The following is a 24,871-nucleotide window of genomic DNA, read 5'->3' on the forward strand; positions in this document are numbered from 1 at the left end:
CTGTGTAATTTGTCCTGGTCAACACCCCATAGGGATGGGCTTACGTGTGGGGTCAGGATGGAGATATTTTCTTTCTTAAATATTAATGAAATCAGCCTCTTCCAAGAATGCCTTCAAATCCCCTAAAGGTTCTTAGATGTTGCAGTTTGCATTTAGCTATTTATATTAGCAAAGATTGTTGTACAAACAGGCACTTGGCAGCCTGTCAGTCAGGGTCCTGCTGGCTTCACATCACAGGGAGACAGAAGTGTGAGTTAAATGAGCCCAGCAGGCATTTAACCTCTAGGTCTGGAAAAATCCTGACTCATGGAGTGATTTGAGAGGTGGGACTGCTTTTTTGGTTAAAAAACTCAAAGTCCCTGAAACTGAAGTCACTCAAAGTAGTGGATTAGAGCTAATGTTGAATGACTGCTCTGTGCCAGCAACTGTGCAAGTAATCCCCTGAACAACTTACCATGTGGAAATATTTTGTTCCTATTTTACATGTGTGGAAACTGAGGCACAGAGAAAATATATTGATCAGGGTCCCAGAACTAGGAAGTGTTACATACAGTTTGTCTTCAGATCCTAGGCTTCCAACCTAAAATTATACTACATAATCCTAATGAAAATGTACTCCCTGTGGGTGTGTAATTTGGCATAGACACTTTCTGGAACAATTTAGTAACACCTATTATAAGAAACACTCATTAACTAATTCTACCACCTTAGAAAAATGCATCCACTCATTCACTGTGAGGCATTGGTTGTCCCATTGTATGTAGTTGTGACTTCAACAGCCATCCATAAGAATATAGATGAATAAACAATACTTTACACATACTGTGGAATAATACATAGATATTAAAAAAGAACAAAACAAATGGTATCATACCATTTATGTAAGAGACAAAAAATACTGCTTATTTTCCCTGTATATATATGTGTGTGAAAAAATCTATAATAACAGATGCAGAATAATAGCAGTAGCTATTTCTGGGAAAGGGCAGAAGGAAAGATAATGGGGCTGGTAATCAGAGGGGCTCTGAACTTATCTGTAAAATGTTCATTATTTTTCATGCTTTATTATGAATTTTCATTTTAATATTTATGCAAGTGAAAATAGAAACTGAAAGATGGATAGACATAGTTTAATTGATTAAAAATATTTTTTCATGTAAGATTTCAACTGTAAAGAAATCCCCAGGGCTGGAGATGTAGCTCAGTTGGTACAGTTCTTGCCTTGCATGTACAAGGCCCTGGGTTCAATCCCCAGCACCAAAAAAAAAAAAAAAAAAAAAAAGAAAAAGAAAAAGAAAAAAGAAATCCCCATTAGGATTGTGGACTCACAGGATGGTTGGGCAGGAAGGGGCCCTATGGATTCTCTAGTGTAATATGCATGTTTCGCTAATGGATAAACTGAAGCCTGAGGAAGTAACGTTGCATGTCTGTAGTCTGGCAGAATTCTTGCCTCAATAAGGCTGGGCTTGGAGCCTCTGATTCCCCGGAGTTTTCATATTCCTCATCGTGAGCTTGTCCATGCAGGCTCCTTCAACAGGTGAACTCCTGCAAAGTGCTACCTGTCAGAGCCCAGGAGAGGCTGGCCCATGCAGAGTGGACTTGGTGTATGAACTTTGATAACCCTCTGCATGAAGAGCTTCTGAGCCCCCAGCAACAGCCTTGGGCCATATTTTTTTTCACAGACTTTATGACAAGTTTCCCACATGCATATTCATCATGAAGAAGTGTTTCTATATTTGAAATACATTTTTTTTGTTTGTTTTGGGTGGCTGTGTGGTTTGGATTTTTGTTTTTAATTCTTCTTTGAGAATAAAGAAAAAGGAAAAAATCCTACATTGCTTTCAGCTTGTGCAGCCTCCCCAGAGGTGTGAGATATAAACACAGTCTGTTTCCTGTATGGCTTTCCCAAGGGCACTGAAAATGTGATATTTAATTGGTTGTTCCGTGTCTTCAGTTCCTTGGTAAAGCAGCAGACACAGTCATGAAATGAGAAAGAGCATCTGTGGTTGAATCATGGGGAACAAGAGCAGCTCAGGAGAAAAGAGCAGCTTCTACATGCAGTTCTGACCTCAGAGGGATGCTCAGAGGGGGACATTTAGGGACATTAACCCTAAAAAAAAAAAAAAAAAAAAAAAAAAAAAACACAATATTTAAGAAGTCTATATTGGGAGGAACTACTCTTTGTTGCCTTTTCTTATACTCTTCTGCCCTTGCAATCCAGTCCAAGCTGAGCTAACTTGGCATGCTGTTAAGAAAATAACTTTGGTTCTTATTTTCATAGGTAGGAATAGTAATAATAGTAACTCACTTGCTGAGTGATTGTTTTTAATATATATATATATATTTTTTTTTGTAATTTGATTTCTGTAATTGGCTTTCGTTTTTAAGGCAAAAACTTGGTTTACATAAAAATTGAGTGGAAAACTGAAAGTCCTTGTGTGTAACCCTCTTCCCTCCAAAAGTTCTCCTGTTACTAATGTCTCTCATTGAAGTGGTACATTTATTACAATTGATGAGCATTATTATTATTTTTCTTTTGAGAAAAAGACAAAGACATTTTATTGCTTTGCTCCCAAAGGAGAAGCACAGGAGATTCCTGTCCCAGAGGCTGTGATTCTGCCTACCTAGTGGAGCAGGGGGCTTTAAAATAGGTGATTCAAAAGCTACATTCCATAGGTTCTGTGTGGAGTTGTAATTCACTTGTTAACTGTAGAGTCATTTCTGAGATTTTTTCTGGTACCATCCCCAAAGTCTGAATTACTTGGTTCCTGTGGTAGGAGTGTGCTCAAAAACTCTGCCTAGGATGGGGAAGAAAGGTGATTCTGTTTCCTCTGAGATTAGGGAGAGGCAGAGATTAGGGAGGAGCAGGGAGAAAGGAAGAGAAAGAAACATGTCTATTTTAAAAATAAGTTGAAAAGGGCTGGGGTTGTAGCTCAGTGGTAGAGTGCTTGCCTAGCACGTGTGAGGCACTGGGTTCGATTCTCAGCAGCACATAAAAATAAATAAAGTGTGGGGAGCCATCCATATCTAGCAGAGTCAGACTTGGCTGAGCCATGGGATACAGAGGTCTGACTCCCAGGCACTGGCAGCCATAGACTGTTCTAGACTTCCGGGGAGTAGGTGGCCTTGTATGGAGTGGCTCACCATCTCAGGAAGTGCTAATTCCCTAAGCAAATAGCTTCCCTAACTCCACCCCATCCTGTTCCTCACAGAAGAAGACCCTCCTGTCCTGGGCACTTTTACCGTGTGGCTATAAATAAAGGTGAAGGTGGGGTCCTCCATCTTGTTGTTGGAGGCCAGATCTGGTATAGCCCGATCCCACACTCCCTTATAATTGAAAAGAGTATTGGCTCTTGTGTGTTTATTGATTAGATCAGTTTATTAGTAATTAATTGATTTATTGCTGGCACCGTCATCCTCCGACAGAAACTCTTGCCCTCATTCACGCAGGACATGGAAACCCCACACAATGAAGGTATTTTGTTCATATAAAACTAAACATTTTAAAAATTTGTTCTAATTAGTTATATATGACGATAGAATGCATTTTGACACATCATACATAAATGGAGTATGACTTACTTTTCATTCTTTGGTTGTACATGATGTGGAATTACACCGGTTCTGTAGCCACATATGCACATAGGGTAATAATGTTCCATTCATTCTACCATCCTTCCTGTCCCCATACCCCTTCGCCTCCCCCTTCACTCGCTTCTGCCTAACCCAAAGTACCTCTATTCTTCCCTAATGCCCCCTCCCCATTGTGAATTAGCATCTGCATTTCAGAGAAAACATTTGGCCTTTGGTTTTTTTGGGATTGGATTATTTGGCTTAGCATGATTTGCTCTGTCCATTTATGTGCAAATGTCACAATTTCATTCTTCTTTAAGGCTCAGTAATATTTGATTGTATATATATATCACATTTTATTTATCCATTCATCTGTTGAAGGGTATCTAGGTTGGTTTTATAGTTTGGCTATTGTGAATTGAGCTGCTATGAATATTGATGTGGCTGTATCACTGTAGTATGCTGATTTTAAGTGCTTTGGGTATAGGCCAAGGAGTGGGATAGCTGGGTATGGTGGTTCCAAGCTTTCTGAGGAACTTCCTTACTGCTTTCCATAGTGGTTGCACCAATTTGCAGTCCCACCACATTTCCCTCACATTTTTACCAACACTTATTGTTGCTTGTATTCTCAATAATTGCATTCTGACTGGAATTAGGTGAAATCTTAGAGTAGTTTTCATTTGCATTTTTCTGATTGCTAGAGATGATGAACAGTTTTTCATATATTTGTTGATTGGGCTCGGGTTATAGCTCAGTTGGTAGAGTGCTTCCCTCACAAGCACAAGTCCCTCTGTTCAATCCCCAGCACACACACACACACACACACACAAATAATAATAATATGTTTGTTGATCAGTTTTTTTCTTCTTCTGTGAAGTTTCTGTTCAGTTCCTTAGCCAATTTATTGATTGAGTTATTTGTTTTTTTGGTGTTAAGTTTTTTGAGTTCTTTGTATATCCTGGAGACTAATGCTTTATCTTAGGTGCGTGTGGTAAAGATTTTTTCCCATTCTATAGGCTCTATCTTCATGTTATTGATTATTTCCTTTGTGGAGAAGAAGTTTTTTAGTTCGAATCCATCCCATTTATTTATTAATTCTTGATTTACTTTTTGTACTTTAGGAGTCTTGCTAAGGAAGTCAGTTCTTAGCTCACATAGTAAAGATTTGGGCCTACTTTTTTCTTCTATTAGGTGCAGGGTCTCTGTTCTAGTGCCTAAGTCTTTGATCCACACTGAGTTGATTTTTGTGCAGGTTGAGAGATAGGGGTTTAATTTCATTTTGGTATATACGGACTTCTAATTTTCCCATTATCATTTGTTGAATAGACTATCTTTTCTCCAATGAATGTTTTTGGCACCTTTGTTTAATATGAGATATCTGTATTTATGTGGTTTTTGTGTCTTCTATTCTGCATCACTGGTCTATGTGTCCATTTTGGTGCCAATACTATGCTGTTTTTGTTGCTATGGCTCTGTAGTATAGTTTAATGTCTGGTATTGTGAGGCGTCCTGCTTCACTTTTCTTGCTAAGGATTGCTTTGGCTATTCTGGGTTTCTTATTTTTCCAAATAAATTTCATGATTGCCTTTTCTATTTCTATGAAGAATGTCACTGGGATTTTAATAGGAATTGCATTAAATCTGTGTAACACTTTTGGTAATATGGCCATTTTGACAATATTAATTCTGTTTATCTAAGAGCATGGGGGAATCTTTCCATCTTCTAAGGTCTTCTTCAGTTTCTTTAGTGTTCTGTAGTTTTTATTGTAGAGGTCTTTCACCTCTTTTGTCAACTGATTCTGAAGTATTTTATTTTATTTTTTAAGGCTATTGTGATTGGGGTAATTTTCCTTATTCTCTTTCAGCAGATTCATCAGTGATATATAGGAATGTAGCTGATTTATGGGTGTTGATTTTATATCCTGCTACTTTGTTGAATTCATTTATTAGCTCTAGAAGTATTCTGGTGAAATTTTTTGGATCTTCTGAATATAGAATCATGTTCTCAGCAAATAGTGATAGTTTGAGTTCTTCTTTTCCTTTTCATATCCCTTTAATTTTGTCTATCTAGTTGCTCTGGCTAGTTTCCAGGACTATGTTGAGTAGAAGTGGTGAAAGAGGGCATCCTTGTCTTGTTACAGTTCTTAGAGGGGATGCTTTCAGCTTTTCTTCTATTTAGAATGATGTTGGGCTTGTTTAGCATAGATAGCTTTTCAATGTTGAGGTATGTTCCTACTATCCTTAGTTTTTCTAGTGTTTTGAACATGAAGAGGTGCTGTATTTTGTCAAATGCTTTCTATACATCTGTTGAGATGATCATATGATTCTTGTCTTTAAGTCTAATGATGTGATGAATTATGTTTATTGATTTCTGCATATTGAACCAACCTAGAATCCCCGGGATGCACTTGATCATGATGCACTATCTTTTTAATATGTTTTTTTATGTGTTTGCCAGAATTTTGAGAATTTATATTTATGCATCTATGTTCATCAGGGATATTGGTTTGAAGTTTTCTTTCCTGATGTGTCTTCATCTGGTTGGTATAAGGGTGATACTAGCCTCACAAAATTAGTTTGGAAGGGTTCCCTCTTTTCTATTTCATGGAATAATTTGAGAAGTATTGCTGTTAATTCTTCTTTGAAGGTCTTGGAGAACTCAGCTGAGAATTCATCTGGTCCTGGGCTTTTCTGGTTTTCTTTTGATGGCATCTTATATTTCATTGCTCAAAATCGATCTGTTAAAATTGTGTATGTACTCTTGATTCAGTTTGGGTAGGTCATATGTTTCTAAAAATTTGTTGATATTTTCAAGATATTCTATTTTATTGGAGTATAAATTTTTAAAATAGTTTCTGATTATTACCTGTATTTCATTAGTGTCTTGTGATATTTCCTTTTTCACCACGAATTTTAGTAACATGAGTTTTCTCTCTCTCTGTTAGCATGGTGTTTATCATTTTATTTATTTTTCAAAGAACTAACTTTTCACTTTGTCAAATTTTTGAATGGTTTCTTTTGCCTCAATTTCATTGATTGCAGCTCTGAATTTAGTTATTTCCTGTCTTCTTCTGCTTTGGGTGTTGATTTGTTCTTCTTTTTCTTGGGCTTTGAGATGTAATGTTAGGTCATTTATTCATTGACATTATATTCTTTAAATGAATAAGCTCAATGCAATTAACTTTCCTCTTAGCACTGTCTTTATAGTATCCCAGAGATTTTGATATGTTGTATCAGTGTTCTCATTTACCTCTAAATATATTTTTATTTCATCCCTGAATTCTTCTGTTATCCATTTGCCATTTTGTAGTGTATTATTTAGTCTCCAGGTATTGTAGTAGTTTTTATTTTTTATTTCATCACTGATTTCTAATTTCATTCTATTATGCTCTGATAGAATGCAGGATATTATCTTCATTTTTTGTATTAGCTAAGAATTGCTCTGAGGCATAAGATTTGGTCTATTTTAGAGAAGGGTTCAGGTGCTGCTGAAAGTGTATTCACTTGTCAATGGATGAAGTATTCTATGTATGTCCAGTAAGTCTAAATTATTGAGGGTATTATTTAGTTCTGTAGTTTCTTTGTTTAGTTTTTGTTTGGAAGATCTATCCAGTAGTGAGGTAGGTGTGTTAACATCACCCAGTATTATTGTGTTGTGGTTGATTTGGTTCTTAAAATTGGGAAGGGTTTGTTTGATGTGCACAGATTCTCCATTGTTTGGGGCATAAATATTTACAATCGTTAGGTCTTATTGATGTGTGATTACCTTAAGCAGTATGAAATGTCCTTCTTTGTCCCTTCGACTAACTTTGGCTTAAAGTCCACTTTATCTGATATGAGAATGGAAACCCCTGCTTGTTTATGCAGTCCATATAAGTAATATGTGTTTTCCCATCCTTTCACCTTCAGTCTATGGATGTCTTTACCTATGAGATGAGTCTCTTGGAGACAGCATATTGTTGGGTCTTGTTTTTTAATCCAATTTGCCAGCCAGCCTATGTCTTTTGATTGATGAGTTTAGGCCATTGACATTCGGGGTTATTATCGAGGTTTGATTTGTATTCCTGATCATTTTGGTTTATTTCTGGGTTTTAATTGACTTAGTTTCTCCTCTAATTCACTTTTCCTCTAGTGTAGTTTCTTCCTTTTCTGGTTTTCATGTTTTATTCCCCCTTTCCTCCTCATGGGATATTTTGGTGAGAATGTTCTGAAGTGCAGGCTTTCTAGTTGTGAATTCTTCTAACTTTTGTTTATCATGGTTTTTTTATTTCATCTTCAAATCTGAAGCTTAATTTTGCTGAATATAAAATTTTTGGTTGGCGTCTATTTTCTTTCAGAGTTTAGTATATGTTGTTCCATAACCTCCTAGGTTTGAGGGTCTGGGTTGAGAAATCAGCTGGGAACTGAATTGGTTTCCCCCTAAATGTAATCTGCAGTGGCAGAGCAGCAAGGGTTATATTCAAAGCATAAAGTAGACCGCTGTTACGTTTCCCCACTGTCAATTTCTACATTCCATTTCTATGGAAAAATGGGCCATGACATCTCCAAGCTGCTTCCTACTGAGAGAGGGTGAAGTTAGGAAAAGTGACCTATCGTGTAGGGTGTGAACAGTTAAGGGTTTCCAGCATCAGGGAAGTCTGGAGGTCTAGAGTGGCAGATGGCAGGTGACTGGACTGGGCAAGGCATACATAAGGTAGGGATCATGCTATGACGGCAAAGCATTACTTTTTTGTAAACAATCAGCACAAAAGCAATTAGTATTTCAGCTAGTCTATAAAAACATATAATCATTCTAGTGAAAAACAAATCAAGTTTATCTGTGTAGGAGGTTGGGAAGATTTGTAGTTCTATGAGATCAGGTTCAAACTGACTCAGGGCAAACTTGTGATACTAGGGTCCTTTTGATAATTATTAGGTACTCCTATGTAAGACCCCTTCCTTTATAGCCTCCATTTTTATTTATTTTTGATAGGAACAACAGAATTATACATCTTAAGTTACATTTAATAAATTTTGTCTTTTCTTTTAAATGTCCATGTAAGACTGTGCTTTGGCTATACTCTCCTGCTTATACTCTTGTTTAAGACCAAGATGGTCATTGACCTTGTTTCTATCTACGGTTAAGAGTTGGCTGAGATTCCTCAGAGATTACTCCTGGAACATGTGTGAAGTCTCTGGTTCCTTTAGTTTTCCTCCTCCAGTGGTGCCATCTGCTAAGATGGGTCAGGATCTTGCTGTCCATACATGGCTTCTCATGGAAGCATCAGGGACATTTCCCTCTCCAATGACTCTCCCCTTTGCAGAATGAACACTGGTTGGCTTCCTCTTCTCTAGAGTCCCCTCAATACCCCTGATCAGCAAATGCAGTGACTCACCAGTGTTGCAGGGCCCTTAGAGGGGTCTCAGATGAGTATTATTATTAACTGAAGTCCATCGTTCACACTAGGGATCCTGTTGAATATCCTATGGATTTTGACTATAATGACATGTGTCCACCATTACAGTATCATAAAGAAAGTATCATAAAGAAGTTTTTACTACCCTAAATTTCCCCTATGCTGCTCCTATTCATTCCTGTCTTGCTGGTCCCTAACCTCTGGAAAACACCAATTTTTCTACTGTCCTTGTAGTGTTGCCTTTCCCAGAATGTCACTGAGATGGAATCATACAGAATAATTCTACTTTTAAATTGGGTTTATTGAGACAAATTAACTCTTTTTAGGTATGGAGGGGCTGTGACTGTTAACGAGTGTATACAGTAGTATAACCACCAACACAATCAAGATATAGAATGCTTCCATCACTCAAAGATTTTTCCCTCATGCCCTTTGTATTAATTTCTTTAAATGTACTTTCAATCCTCACAGCAAACCTCCGAGGAAGGAACTCTTTCTATGTCCACTTTATAGTGAGGAATCTAGGCACAGCATGTATTAGTGATTTACTCAAGATGGCACAGTGACTAAACTGACAGGGCTCAATACAATCTGAATCCAAAACCCACATTCTTAATGTTTGGTTTTATGCCTTAATGTTCCTTTTGTACACTCCAAAAACAGTGGATGGAATCATGGAACATAGAATCAAAGAAAAAAAAAATCTTCCAAATTTGCTAGTAAATTACACATGATCCTGCAAAGAGAAAGGACTTTCCCAAAGTGCCATGTCATTCATAGGATGAAACTGGAACTTAGGACTCCCAGCTTTAAATATGACCTCAACAGTATAATTTGCTCACTGTGTCTCAATCAACATTTGCTATATAAAAAAGCACCCCCCCCACACACACACAGTTTGCCATATATATGGAACAACATGGGCAGAGGCACAGAGGTTCAACTGAGCACAGTCAGCCTGAGGCAGATGAAACTGGAACTTAGACACTATGGCACAGTAGCACGAGTCATAGTGATCCAGAGGGACATGGTGTTACTGACACCTTCCCATGTGCCAGATGCCACGTAAGGGTCAATTATCTCAACTGAGTTTCACAACACTTCAGATGTGAATTCTTACCATCTTTATTTCTTGTATGTGACTATTTGAGCTTCAGATGGTTAAGAAATTTGCTCAATGTCACACACCTAGTGATTGACAGATTAGTAATTCAAATCCTGTTCTGTCAAAGTCTAAAACTTTTTTTTTAAAAATATTTTTTAGTTGTATATGGGAAAAATAACTTTATTTTATTGATTTATTTTTATGTGGTGCTGAGGATCAAATCCAGTGCCTCACATATGCTAGGCAAGCACTGTACTACTGAGCCACAACCCCAGCCCCTAAAACTCTTTTTGTTCTACTGAATTACAATCTGTTTTAGGGGGAAAATTGGGGCCTAAACCAATATATCCTTAAAGAAGTGAAAGACAGAAGTATTAATTTAGGGAATTGTTCACAGTGTATATATTCAGGACATGTTGTGATAGAAGAAGAGACTGGAAATAGGTACCCAGCTAAAAAGGGTGTATTGAATAATGGTAATAGTGATGGGAAGGAAAAATATGGGTGTTATTTGAAACAAATCACAACAATAAGAAAATGTTACACATTTCTAAGAGAATTGGGGATAGGGGAGATGCTAAGGTTAACCATAAGATTTTGGGGCTAACAGTATGAAAAAAAGTGATATTGCCTTGGAAAGAAAAGATAGGCCTGGGAAATGGAATCATGTGGGTGAAGGGAAGATGATGACAAACTCAGTTTGGGATATGTTGATTTGGAAATGATGGATAGAGACATGAATGGAAATATGCCAAAAATAAGAGTCTATATAACAGTCAGTCCACAATATAGAATTGGAAGCCTTCTGCATTGAATCAAGTCATGAATCTACCAAAGGAAAACGTTTCAAACAGAACCTTGAATCACACCCACAATGGTTGATGGAAAGACAAAGAGAGTCCAAGAAAGTTACTAAATAGGGAATAGCTACAGAAGTTAAAGGAGAGCAAAAGTAGATAGATGGTATGTAGGTAGGTAGATAGGTAAATCAATGGATAGATCAATGCATGATAGAAAACTTAGCTGTAGATAGACAGGGAAGTTGCCATGAAGAATATACTTAGACAGTTATAGAAAATGTAACAAGCTGTCAAATGTCATAAAGACAGTGTACTAATTAGGACACTGGCTCAGCTGCTGTAACTGAGAAATTAAAAGGGTAGTGTTAGATGGATCAGGGGTGGTATGGTGATTCCATGATCATCAGAGGCCCAGGCACCTTCAGCCTTAATGCTCTGCCTCTTGACCCTTGGCTGAATTCTCATGGTCTAAGTTAGTTCCTCCACTTCCTGCTGACATCTCTTTTCAAACCTGTAGGAAGAAAAGGAAACCAGAAAAACACCTGCCTCAGAAGTTACACATATAACTTCAGTTTGGATACCATGGCCACAGCTAGATACAAGGGAATCTGGAAAATGTGTTTGAGCTGTCATGTGCCCAACAGGTTTCAACTCCTAAATGTGTAATAGGGAATCATGGACATTGGGGGACCTCCAGAAGTCCTTGCCATAGATGAAAGAATAATAATAATTCAGAAAAGGCCCTTGAATTCAACAAGTTATTGGCAATTATAGAAGCCCATTTAAGATAGGTGTGGTGGCATACACCTGTAATCCCTGCTACTTGGGAGACAAAAGCAGGAGAATAGCAAGTTTGAGACCCACCCGGGTAACTCATCAAGACTGTTTCAAAATAAAAAAAACAAGGAATTATATATGTAACTTAGTAATACAGTGCTCCTGGCTTTAATTCCCATACTACCAAAAAAATAAAAAGCCTATTTAACCCTCCTTTTAGCATCTGTTCTTGTTGTCTTCCAAGCCATCTTCCATACTGTAAGTAGAAATAAGCTTTGAAGGTATAATTCCTCCGCTTAAAGTTTTCGTTGGTCCTTCAGTACTTCCAAGATGAAGTCGCAGACACTAAAGATCACTAAGCTGTCACGGTTAGAACTCTCTTTTCTCTTCATGCTTGTCCTTCACAAAGCCTATTGCACCCTATATTCCTATCTCATTTAATTTTTTTCTGTTTCTCTCTTTTTGTGGTACTGAACCTAGGGATACTTTGCCAGTGAGCTACATCCCCAGTACTTTTTATTTTTTATTTAGAGACAGTGTCTTGCTAAGTTGCTGAGGTTGCCTTGAATTTGGTATTCTCCTGCTCAGCCTCCAGAGTCACTGGGATTAAAGACATATACCACTGTTCCTGGTTCACTCAGTTTTTTTTTTTTTTTTTTTCCAATTGACTAGAATTCAGTGCTTCTTGTGCTTCTGAGGTGTTGAATCCTGGGTTCCCTCCTTTTGGTATGCTTTTCCCCACTTTGGTTGGATTCGTATCTTCCTTCAGGTTAGAAATCACATCTACCATGTGTTTTGTTGACCTCCCAGGATTCTGTTCTGCCTGTATCTATGTACTCCAAAGCCCTCTGCATGTCAGCATGTACCACTTATTCGCATCTGCCTTGTAGTTCTTGGCTTCTATATGCTATCCACAAAACTATTAGTTCCTTGAGGAAAAAGATAACTTCTTTTTCAAATGTGGGCATCCAAAGGTTCTCCCGGGCTAGAATAAAGTAGATCCAAAGGTGTTGGTTGAATGGACAAAAAGCATAACTCTAATGAGAGAAAGACTCAAAAGCTGTCATTTATTATAGCAAGAGAAAACATTTATTTTTCCTGCCTACATAATGTTGTTTATAAGGCTTGGGCTCTTCTGCTACATAATGAGACACTTTTCACTCTGCTGACAAATGACAAAGCAAATGAATTACTTTGACAAGGAACATTAAAGTGTGGCATTCATCTTACATTCTGAAACATTATTGGATGCCATGATTCCATGTCTTAGAGTTAGTCAGATTGTTTTTGGCAATTCCCGTTTCAAGGAAGGAGAAATTGCCTATTGTAAAGGAAACATCCATAACCCACTATTTAGCAGGGCTGTTAGAGCTTATTTGCTCATTACCATGGCAACCACCAGCTCAACACTGTACTGTAGTATTCTTGTCTAGACAGCACCAAATTCATCAACACTTCCTCTTTGTATGCCTGATTTTAAACAGGCAGGTGTATATCCAAGGTAAAACTGAAAAGATTTTTCTCTTCATGTGGACAAAGGAGAGTGCTGAAGGCATCCTGTGAGAATCTAAATGGCTAACACTGAAATCTTCACTGATTTGAACGCATTAGCATTTATCTGTGTTTTTCTTTTATAATAAAACCTTATTAGAACTCAGGGGACCTTGTCTCTAAATAAAAATACAAAATAGGGCTGGGGATGTGACTCAGAGGTCGAGTGCCCCTATATTCAATCCCCAGTGCAAAAAAAAAAAAAAAAAAAAAAAAAAAAAAACTTTACTAGAAATAAAAAACTAGAAATATATCCATATGACTTGCCAACTGTGTCTAAAAATAGTTGACATGAAAGAAAGTACTCACTAACTTTTAAGTCATACAACAAAGAGTCAAAATGTCTTTTAATTGTGTTCTCCTTGTAACCAGTATTCAGGCACAGTATCAAATGGATACCCAAAGCCATAAATCATACATTTATTAACTTAAAGTAGTTGAAATATTCTTTTTTAATGGAGCAAAGATCCAGTAAGTTGAGTCCCACTGAATCTCAGGGTCTTGGCATACCTGAGGTAAAAGAACTTCCTGGGACTTTCTTGGTCTTAAGTTTCTGGTAATGCAGTAAAACCCACCAGCAAAAGTCCTTCAGGAGTATTCTGAAATGGATGAACTATAAAAAATCACATGTACATTTCCCCTCAGAGTTGATACAGTCATTTCAGTTGACCAGTTGAGTTGACCACTGTATGGATATGTAACTTTGAATTACATTTGTATATAGGTAAATATGTGACTGGTGACTCTGTATGTGATTTATTCTAATTTGATAGTAAATAACTTGAGTCAGGCAGGGACATTTGGCCCAAGCTTCACATTCACAAAGGACATCAAATTTAGAAATTTGACCTTGTCACCAAAGATATACAAATAGTCAGAGACAGGATTAGAACCAGATGGCATTCATCAGATAAACCTTAAACGTGGGTCCATTACTAGACCATACTGCTTTTTGTTTGTTTCTTTTCTCTAATGGTCTAAGTTCTTTTTTAAAATATTGTTTTAGATGCTGATAGACTTTATTTTATTCATTTATCTATATGTGGTATTGAGGATCGAATCCAGTGCCTCCATATGCTAGTCAAGCTCTCTGCCACTAAGCCACAACCCCAGCCCAGATCATACTGCTTTGAAGAACATTAAGTTAGTACAGTTTACAATCACCATTATTATTGCATAGTTAGAAAACAATTAACCACGATCAAGTGGGATTTGTCCATGGGATACAAGGATGGTTCAACATTTGCAAATCAGTAAATATGATACACCACATCAACAGAATGAAAGATAAAAACTATGTGATCATATCAGGGGTATACAAGGAATGTAACAAAACGAAGACCATGGATGACAAGCCACAGGTCATGTGACCTTGGGGACATTACTTAAACATTCAATCTTAGACCTGTGGAGAATGCCTGTGGTCGTAGGTAACACAAAATTCAACTACAGTCTCTTAGTCAAATGAGATTTTATAATTCGATGTCACAAAGTCCAGAAGCAAACCACTGAACTAATATTTCTGGGGTTTGTGTTTGTTTTTGTTTTTGCTTTTTCTTCCTGGTTATCTAATGGGTATGGTAACTCCTGTTGTATTTATATACAATACAGGTGGAGATAGTCATGATGGTCTATTTAACAAAGAAAAACAAGAAACACAAATAAAGACTTCACAGAAATGCTAGGATATCTGTTTTTCATGAATTATTAGCCTGGATTGTACCATATACCCGTAGCAGCAGGACTGGGAAAACAAATACCTAGATCAAGGAAAAGCATCTCTCTCTCTCAACCACAAACAGGGTTGTGTTAGAAATGAGGACCAGACGATGTGATGAATGGTTATCAGGTAAACAATAGTGTCTGCCACTTGTCCCCTCTGTAAAATGGGCCTAACCTCTGCAATAGTACTAATCTATCAACCTGACAGAGTCTCATGAGCTTCAAGCAGAATAAAACATGTGAAAAGAACTTTCAAAATATCATGAGCTTTAGCTTGTTTCTGAAATGCCCCCCACCCACAGGTCCATGTGTTCAAGGTTCATTCCCCAGGCTGGTGTTTTGGGGAGGTGGTAGAAACTTGGAGAGGTGGGGCTTAGTGGGAGGTTTTAAGACAGTGGGGATGTGCCTTTGAAGAAGATTGTGGGACCTCTTTGTTGCATCTGACCATGAGGTGAGCAGTTGTGACCTACTATGTGCTACCTGCCATGATGTGCTGCCTCACCACAACCCCAAAGCAACAGAACTGACGGATCATGAACTGAATCCTCTAAAACTGTGAGCCAAAATAAACTTATGTTTTTAAGCTGATTATCTCAGGTATTTGCTATAGTCATAGAAAGTTGACTTTCACACCCTACAAACTAATATGCATATATTATGAAATTATTCAACACTGAATTAAATCACAGCACATACAAAAAATCTTATTCAGAATTCATATTAATAGAATAAACTTACCTTCTACTTTTGACAGAAGATCTTGAATAATATTATACACTAGTATGCTTTTTCTTCTTTTGGAACATATAGGACTGTCACCATAGCAATGATGGTAACCATAACAGTTATGTCACCAACACTTCATTACAATTTAATGACAGGAAAGGAAGGAAAAATATCTTGTCATTTTAGTTGTATGGGAGAATTTTGGTAAGAACAGACTGTGACTTGGCCAGGACATCTGCACTCTTAAGAAAACAATACAGAAAGCCAAAATGTCTGTTTTATAGTTGATTTCAAAGAGTCAGTGTTCTGAGGCATGGTGTCCTTAGGTGTCATGTGGAAATACGGGCTGAGTGGGAAAAACTCATATGTTGAATCATTCATATCTCCCATGATTCTGGTTATTGCCCTCCATCCTCTGGACACAGAATATCTTCTGGTCCCCGTGCTATAGTAAGAGCCAACCATATCACACACTTAGATTCTCATTCAATTTTTTAAGCCAATTCATCCTGCAGTAATCCCATTAAATATTAGTTTATGACTTTGTTAACTATTACTTGCTATAGTAGTCATAATATAATTTAAGACCATGAGAATGAGTGCTAGGTATACTTAGTTAATCTTATTAAAGGAGTTATAATTTCATGTATATTTAGTCAATAGAGTATAATCCAGGGACATGGCATCTCACTCTGATACCTCTGTAGGTATCACTAAAGTATGGACATTTTCCTCTGTTGACCAATTTACATTATCCTATCTATCAGAATTGCAGTAACTGTTTAGTTATCTAATTAAATTCACATTCAAAGGTTTTTAGTTATCTTCAGTATAGTCTTTAGAGCTGTTTGTATATTCAGTAATGTGCCACATGACAATGTTTCAGTCAATGAGTAATCACATATACAATGATGGTTCCATAAGATCATATTGAAGCTGAAAAATTCTTATCACCTAACAACACTGGAGCCACCAGAGGGACCTTTTTTCCCCACCTTAGCATTATTTATTGATCTGTTTACACCATGACAAAATTGAAATCAGATTTTCAGTAAGCAAAATTTACCCTTCTTAGAGACAATACACTTTAATCTATCATAAGGTTTTTATACAACATATTACTCATGTGTTTGTGGTGATGCTGGTGTAAAACAACTTACTAAGCTGCCAATTGTATACAAGTATAGTATATAAAATTATGTGCAGACATAATACTTGAAGATGAGAATAAATGACCATGTTATTGGTTTATGCATTTACTATAGTATATTCTTTATCATTTAGAGTGTATACATTTTACTTATAAAAGTTTGACATGTTATGCCAGCAGTAGCCTCATACATCTCGTGTTCACTGTGTCTTATGATTGCATCAGGAGGCCATTTTAAGTGAGTGACATACACTGTAGGTATGTAAGTATCCTGTATGATGTTTACACAAAGACAAAATTGCCTTATGCTGCATCTCTCAGAAGTTATACCTGTCATCAAATAGATACACATACATATCTGTTTCTACATATGTGTCATATAAATCATTAAAAATTTCAAGTAATTAATTTATGGGATTGTGGGGGATGACAAGTCTGAAATTTGTAGAGCAGACTGGCCAGCTAGAAACTCTTAGGCAGTAGACGATGCTATTGTCTTGAAGCAGAAATTCTTCCTTGAGAAACCTCCTTTTGCTCTTAAATCCTTTCAATTGCTTGAATGAGGCCCACTCACATTGTCAAGGATAACCTCCTTTCTTTAATTTCGTGATTATAACTCCACAACGGCACCTATGTTAGTATTTGGTTGAATATCGAGGTATGACAGCCTTGCCAAGTTGACATATAAGCAACCACTGCTGTGTCACTCAGCTTATTCCTCTAGCCCTGTGAGATGCAGTATAGTGACTGGGAGTTACACTGAGCACGTGACATGCAGCTTGTCTGAATGGAAGTGTCCTACAAGCATGAAATCCACATCAAACTTAGAAGACATACTACAAATAAAAAGAATGTAAAGTAGCTCATTGATCATTTTTATATTGATTACATGCTGAAAGTGATAGCATCTTAGATATATTGAGTTAAATGTTTTAGTTACTGAAATTAATTTCACCTATTAAATGTGTTATTAAAATTTTTAAAAATACATATGTGTTTGGCTGGGGTTGTGGCTCAGTGGTAGAAATCTTGCCCTGCATGTATGAGGCACTGGGTTGGATTCTCAGCATGACATTACATTGCTGGTGGAGTTGCAAATTGGTGCAGCCACTCTGGAAAGCAGTGTGGAGATTCCTCAGAAAACTTGGAATGGACCCACATTTTGACCCAGTTATCCCACTCCTCAGTTTATATCCCAAAGACTTAAAATTAGCATACTACAGTAACATAGCCACATCAATGTTTATAGCAGCTCACTTCACAATAGCTAGATTGTGGAACCAACCTAGATGCCCTTCAACAGATGAATGGATAAAGAAACTGTGGTATATATACACAATGGAATATTATTCAGCCATAAAGAAGAATAATATTATGACATTTGCAGAGAAATGGATGGAAATGGAGAACATCATGCTAAGTAAAATAAGTGAATCCCAGAAAAACCAAAGGCTGAATGTTTTCCCTGATAAGTGGATGATGATATATAATGGGGGTGGTGGGGTGAGAGAAGAATGGGGGAATTTTATGTAGAGGGAAAGGAGAGGGAGGGGGTATGAAAGATGGTAGAATGAGACAGACATTACCCTATGTACATGTATGATTACATGAATGGTATGAATCTGCATTGTGTTCAACCATAGAAAAGAAATGATGTACCCCAATTATAATGAATCGAAATGCAGTCTGTAAAAAATAAAAAATAAATTTTAACCATATATTTTCAAATGAGTACAATAACCATTTACTCACAAATTAAACCCCCATTAAAGAAATTAAAATCAGACTAATAAGTCTACTTGGAAGATATAATTAAACACATAAGGTCGGTAACTTGGAAAGCTGCATCCACATGAAAGACTATAAAAAAATACATACAAAAAATACATTTTTTTTTTGGGTGGTGCTTCTCTAATCTCTGTTTTTTCTGTAATTCATAAATTAAACTCTAAAGGTTTGATTAAGCTCTCCCTGTAGGATTACATTATAAGCATTGATCTATACTTGTTATGACAGTAGAATATATTATCTTTTATACTATCACTTGTTTAGAGTTTGGTCACTGGATTGAAGGATGCCTCTCTGATTCCTCTAAGATAAAATTATATTTTTTTTCCCTTATGGCCAGAAAGAAATCCACATAATGGTACTTTGTCACCATAAAAAATCTGGTTTCTCATCAACAATTCACCAATGAATTTAACTGTAATCAATAATCCTTGCCTGAATCAATAATTTCATCAGGGATTATTTCCTTTCACATAATTAATTGTCAGTCTTCTAAAAAGTAGAAGTTTCCTGTTCAACTCAGGCTATTTGGTTGCTATGAATTCTTATTGAAAAGATAGGATAAATTCTTATCTTTTTAAATTATCAGTTTTTAAAGTAAGGAATTCTTGTAATACCTGCATGAAGGTCAACAAAATACTCTAATCTTGTTTTTTAAAAAATATCATAATGAACTCATGAATTTTTAAAAACATACCATATGTTTCAGCCAACTTCCAACTTTTTTTATGCTTGAATTTTCACAGCTTGAACTGTGGAAACTTGTTAGTAAGGTTTCAAGTTTCCTTTGACATAACCTCATCAATCCTGGAAAACTTTCTTGTTTTCTGGTACAGTAATCTATCCCAGACTTGGAAATTAGGGTGAAAGGAGTGTTTCGTGTTATCCTAGCACCCAGAAAGAGGTGCTTTATTCATGTGTGTATGGCTTAAGTTCACAAATGAGAACACAGGGCACCCTATTTTAATTATATCCCCAACAAAAATATATCTCTTCTCCTTAGTTACCAGGCCTCTGCAGACTGCACTGCCTCCTCTGTGTCCCAAGCTGATACGGATTTCTAGAGCTAATGATTCACAATCATTGCCACACTTGCTGGGAAATAAGACCGTTTGGAATGCTCTCTCCCCCTACTCTAGAACTCTGGAAGGTACCCCAGACTGTCTTCCTCTTGTTCCTCGCTTTCTTCTTTAATGCTGGCTTTTTATTTGAAATACCTTGTCTTCTACCCAAGGTAGTAAATATCACTAATTTTGAGGTAGAAGGCCAAGGAAAACTTAAAGAAAAAAGTGTGTTTCCAAATTTATTTTTGCTTCATATTTCTCAGGAGAGATTTCCTATTCTCTATCTTGGCTGCGGTCCTTTCCTATCTCCAAGGTTTTGCTAAAGTATTCCTTTCGCATAGTGAACTTCCCCTCCCCACGTGTCTCTGTGTTCAAATCTACCTGTTCTTCAGGGCCCACAAAAAGCTAGAAAGCTGTCTCTTTTTATTCTAGGTATATTTCATCTCTGTCTTTCTCATGGAATATGTTTTATTCATTTATTCTTTCTATAAAGATGTATTAAGTATCTACCTAGGAATGCTGATCTTCTTTTATCTGAACTAGAATGTATACTCTTTGAAAGAAGAATTCCTGTCTAGTTCATCATTTTCCCCCTACCGGGTAAATATTCTTTAATGGAAGAAGGAAGAAATGATAGAGTGAATACACATATAAATCGTTGACCACCCAGATTGTAGGAATCTTCTTTTTTCTTCATGTTCTAGTGACAGGATGCCTGGGTTATTGGCTTTCCACGTTTCTCTTAAAAGTGTGCTTTTTTTTGCATCTACTTTCTAAGCCTTAATAAGAGAAAGAAGGTGACCCATCCTTAGCCTCAGGCCAGCTTTTCCATGTACCTTCTGGTCTAGAAATCATCTCTTCTTAATTTCCCTAGGATCTTGATGCAGCAATGATCTCCCTTCCTCTATCCTTAGCCTTTCCAATGGCTCCCTCTACTCAGGTTCAAATGTTTATAGTGTTTAAACTGCCCACCTCTTGCCCTAGCACGTCCTATCTGCCTCTCCATTTCACCTTCTGTTACTTGCAACCTTAAAGCTCTATGCCAGCCTTACTGAAATATCTGGCTCTCTATCGTGGTTCACCCCTCTTGCTTTCATATGCTTTTTATTTTCCTTGAATATCCTTTTTCTTGAATATTCTTTTTCTACTTAGTTTTACCTTTGGATTCCCCATGTCTTAGCTTAAGCACTTGTTCCTCTGAGAAGCCTTGTAAGACTCCTACTGAAGAGCGGGTTGTGTTCCACCTTTACTTTATAATTTCACCTTGGAGCCAACTGTATTATAATTATCTGTTGGCAAATCTGCCTCCACCAATGACTGTGAGACCCCTGTAGGTAGGTACAAGATCATATTAACAATATGGGTATTCATACTGGCTGGCTGCCCTAGGTCCTAAAAGCCTTAATTGAATAGATGAATGAATGAGAGTTATTTCATTACCTGTAGCTACTGCACTATGCTCAGGAAAAATCCTATGATAGTCCAGGCCAATGGGTGTGTTCCTTCTGTAGCCAGCCTGGCAAGGCCAGCATGACCTTGGCAAGGTTGTGTCTTGTATTAAATAGGAAATCAACTAACTTTCCTGTTTGTGTAGTACGTCCGCCAAAGGAAAGATGGCTGTGTGTGGTGAAGGTAGCAAATGAAAAGACCTTCTGTGCAAGGAATGTCCCTCTCTGATATTTCATCCCCTGGAGGTGCCTCCTTGGAATTCAAACCCGAATTCAAGGAGGGTTAAAACAGGTCTTGCTCACATACCAAAGACAAGTAGATGGTTGTGGAGCTCTTTAATCTTGAGTCTGAACCTTCTGCTAAAACAAGCAGGAAAAAAACACTCATAATTTACCATCCTGGCTATAAATTCTTTCTACCATTTTTTGAAGTTGAGGGAAAAAAATCCCTTAAAATCATTTAGCAAAATGATTTCATCTTCCTACTCTAATTCTTCTTATTTTTTTTTTTAGTATTGGGGATTGAACCCAGATGCACTGAACCACTGAGTTATATCCTGTCCTATTATTATTATTATTATTATATTTTGAGAAAGGGTCTTGCTAAGTTGCTGAGGGCCTCACTAATTTTCTGAGGCTGATCTCAAACTTGTGATCCTACTGCCTCAGTCTTCTAAGTTACTGGGATTAGAAGCATGCCAGCATGCCAGACTTTCCAATTCACATTTTAAAGATGAAGTATCTGAAGTCCAGACCAGTGGGAAGTGACCTGTCCAAGGTCCACAGACAATTGGCAAAACTGGTTCTTCAATTTAAAAATACCTTTTAAACTTCATTATGCTAAGTTACATATATGCATTTTTTAAAGTACATGAAAAATAAAAGGGATAGTTTGCAATTTCTGGAATGTATTATAGCACTGTAAAATAGTTTAACAGTTTGGATATGCTTCCATATATCAGTATATTTGCCATTTCCTTATATTGGTTTATGCCCTGATATCTCTTTTTCTGGCACTTAAAATATTATTAGTCAGAAAATAACTACTGTATGTATTGGTCGTCTAACTACAATATGCGTGGTTCTACTTTTGGAAAGATCATGGAGCTCAGTAACAGAAGTAACCATAGCTGCAGTATTTGATAATTAATCTGCCAAATTGCCATTTTGTAGTTACTAAGAACAGTGAAGAGTCTAAAATTTTACCTTAGTTGTAATCGTACAGTTAGCTTCATCTGTGTTGACAGAGGTCATACGATTCCTGGGTTAAGATCAAAAACTATTACTCAAGGCAGAGTACTGGAATTTGTACTGGTTTCAGAAACTTCACTTACTACAGGGGATCCCAAGGAAGATCAGGTGATATGTGCACTCAGTGCATTGGTGTTATGGGGGAGTGACCTTAACTTAAGGAATGCAAATCTTTTTTTTTTTTTTTTTTTTTTTTTTTTTTGCGGTGCTGGGGATCGAACCCAGGTCCTTGTGCTTGCAAGGCAAACACTCTATCAACTGAGCTATCTCCCCAGCCCGCAAATCTTTCTTAATATACAGAAAGACTTCCTGCCCTTTGCTCTGGAGAGAGGCACTATCTCTGTCTTCCAAGGCTGTTCATTGTATAATCATATGTAGATGTTTTTAGAAAGATAGTCTGGAACCAAGAGAGTCAGTATTGCTGGTCACCAGACATGCAGAAATAAAAGGGATTCATGAAGTATCATTTCTCACAAACACCTTCCCCATATTTCTATATTTCTTTGACTTCTGGAGAATTTTTCCTTGACTATAACACACTATAAGCCACACTGATTAATCTAACAGAGGTCAGGACCAAATCTTTTCAAGTCGTCTCATGAGACATCCAATTAAGTCTACGGTCATCAAAACTTTAAGTAACAGGATGAGGCCATGAGTGATATTGTCCTCAACCTTACCTCCAGGTCTCACACCCAACTAGCTATGCAAATCCCATAAGCCATCAGAGTCCACTATAAAGAGTCAAGTGGTTTTCTCTTTAAATTGCTTGGCCTGAGGCATTCATCTAGGTATAGATATAGGTATTAGCAAGTGGACTGATTCTACCTAGGCCAGTAAGGAAGAAGTCTAGGACAATTCTATTATACTTAATCACTCTGGTCAGTGAATTGAGACTGATCTAAAACTCGATCAGTGCTAAAGTGGTGCTGTTGATCAGTTGAGCTGAAGTCAGGGAAATATTTTGTGTTACTTTTTCTAATTGAAGGATTCTCATCGTAGGGACAATTGGTCTGAGCATACACATAAATAATAAGTCAGTTATCCCTCTGAGAATCTTCCCTGGGAAACTAAGAGAAACTTCATTTTGGAGAAATCTTCACAGTCATCTAAGGACTATATAATCCATAGGTGGTATTTTTCAAAAACACTATTGTCTCTCATATTTACCTCTAAAGTGCAAAATATTGTATTTTAAGGAGAGAGGTAAATTAATGCATAGTTTCCATTTAAAAAGTACAGTCTTAAGGAAGTAACTATTGTTTACAATCATTGAGCCTACCAACTAGGACCTACATCAGTCAGGACACAGGTTAAAAGCGCCTCCAACATCATCTCCCAGCAACTTAGAGCTCTGTGTTTGCTCAGCATAAATGAGTCAACGCCTTGTTTTTGAAGGAAGTGTCTGGTGGAGCCCAAACTTCCCTATTTGTCCACAGCACCACCTGGGTGGCATTTGTCTAACCTGTGGAATGAATAAGTATCAGTTATGGTAATGGGGTGGTAATGATTGGGATCCAAAAAGTTCTGCCAGGTGTTTTGCATAGGACATGTAGAAGCTGGGGCTTTCTCATGCTGCTTCTGAGTTTTCTCAGTGAAATTAAGGGAAATGGTAACCAAGTTGAGGTTAAAACCCTCCGGTGGAGAATGGCAGATCTAAAAGATTTTAAAATTCGTGCTTGCTGTAGTTATAGGGATAACCACACTAGGGCACCATCTGTTCCTGAGGAAAGTGTCTGGTGGTTCTTATGGGCACAGATCACTAATGTCCTTTCTTCCTGTACACCTACTGAGATCTAAAGTGTTCCTTCCTGGGGGTCAGGGATATAGCTCACCCACCACTACCACAAACTTGTTATGTCTCATTCTAGCTGCTATAACTTCACCTTATTTCAAATCAAACCTTTTTGCCCTTAGACCTTTCATCCAGAAGCCTCCAATATAAGAGAGTAAAGAGGATTCTTCTAAACTTAAAGAGAGGACTAGGGACTGTGGCTTTGTGGTAGAACACTTGCCTGGCAGGTGTGAAGTCCTGTTTCATCAACTGGAACTGCAAAACACAACAATAAAAATAACTTATAGAGACTCTCTTTCATCTACTTTAGCCTGCATTAGTCACTCAAAAGCAGTTGTACTCAACTATGTTGTCCTTATTGTCTAGGACTATATCAAGCCACAAGAGAACCATATACTGCTGAAGAATTAAGTTTGAATTCTTTAGGCCCCTCTTGGTCTGGGTCCCACCTGGGGTGTGTACCCACCAGGCTGTCCTGAGGTTGCCATTAGAAGAAAGAAAGAACCACTGTGTCCAGAAATAGTCAGAATGGAATCTCAAATTTTCAGAACAGTTCTACATAATCACCAGCTCCTTTCATCCTGATTATTACCCTGGGAGTAGCTGAGAGGAGATGATTTCTCTCTAGGAACAGCCACATTTAATGAACAAACCATTGTGCTAAAGTATATGAACTAGAGGAGGAAAGGGAGGCAGAGCTAGAAGTTTTTTTGGGTTGCTTTTGGA

This window comes from Sciurus vulgaris (genome assembly GCF_902686455.1).
Source record: "Sciurus vulgaris genome assembly, chromosome: 6".
NCBI lineage: Eukaryota > Metazoa > Chordata > Mammalia > Rodentia > Sciuridae > Sciurus > Sciurus vulgaris.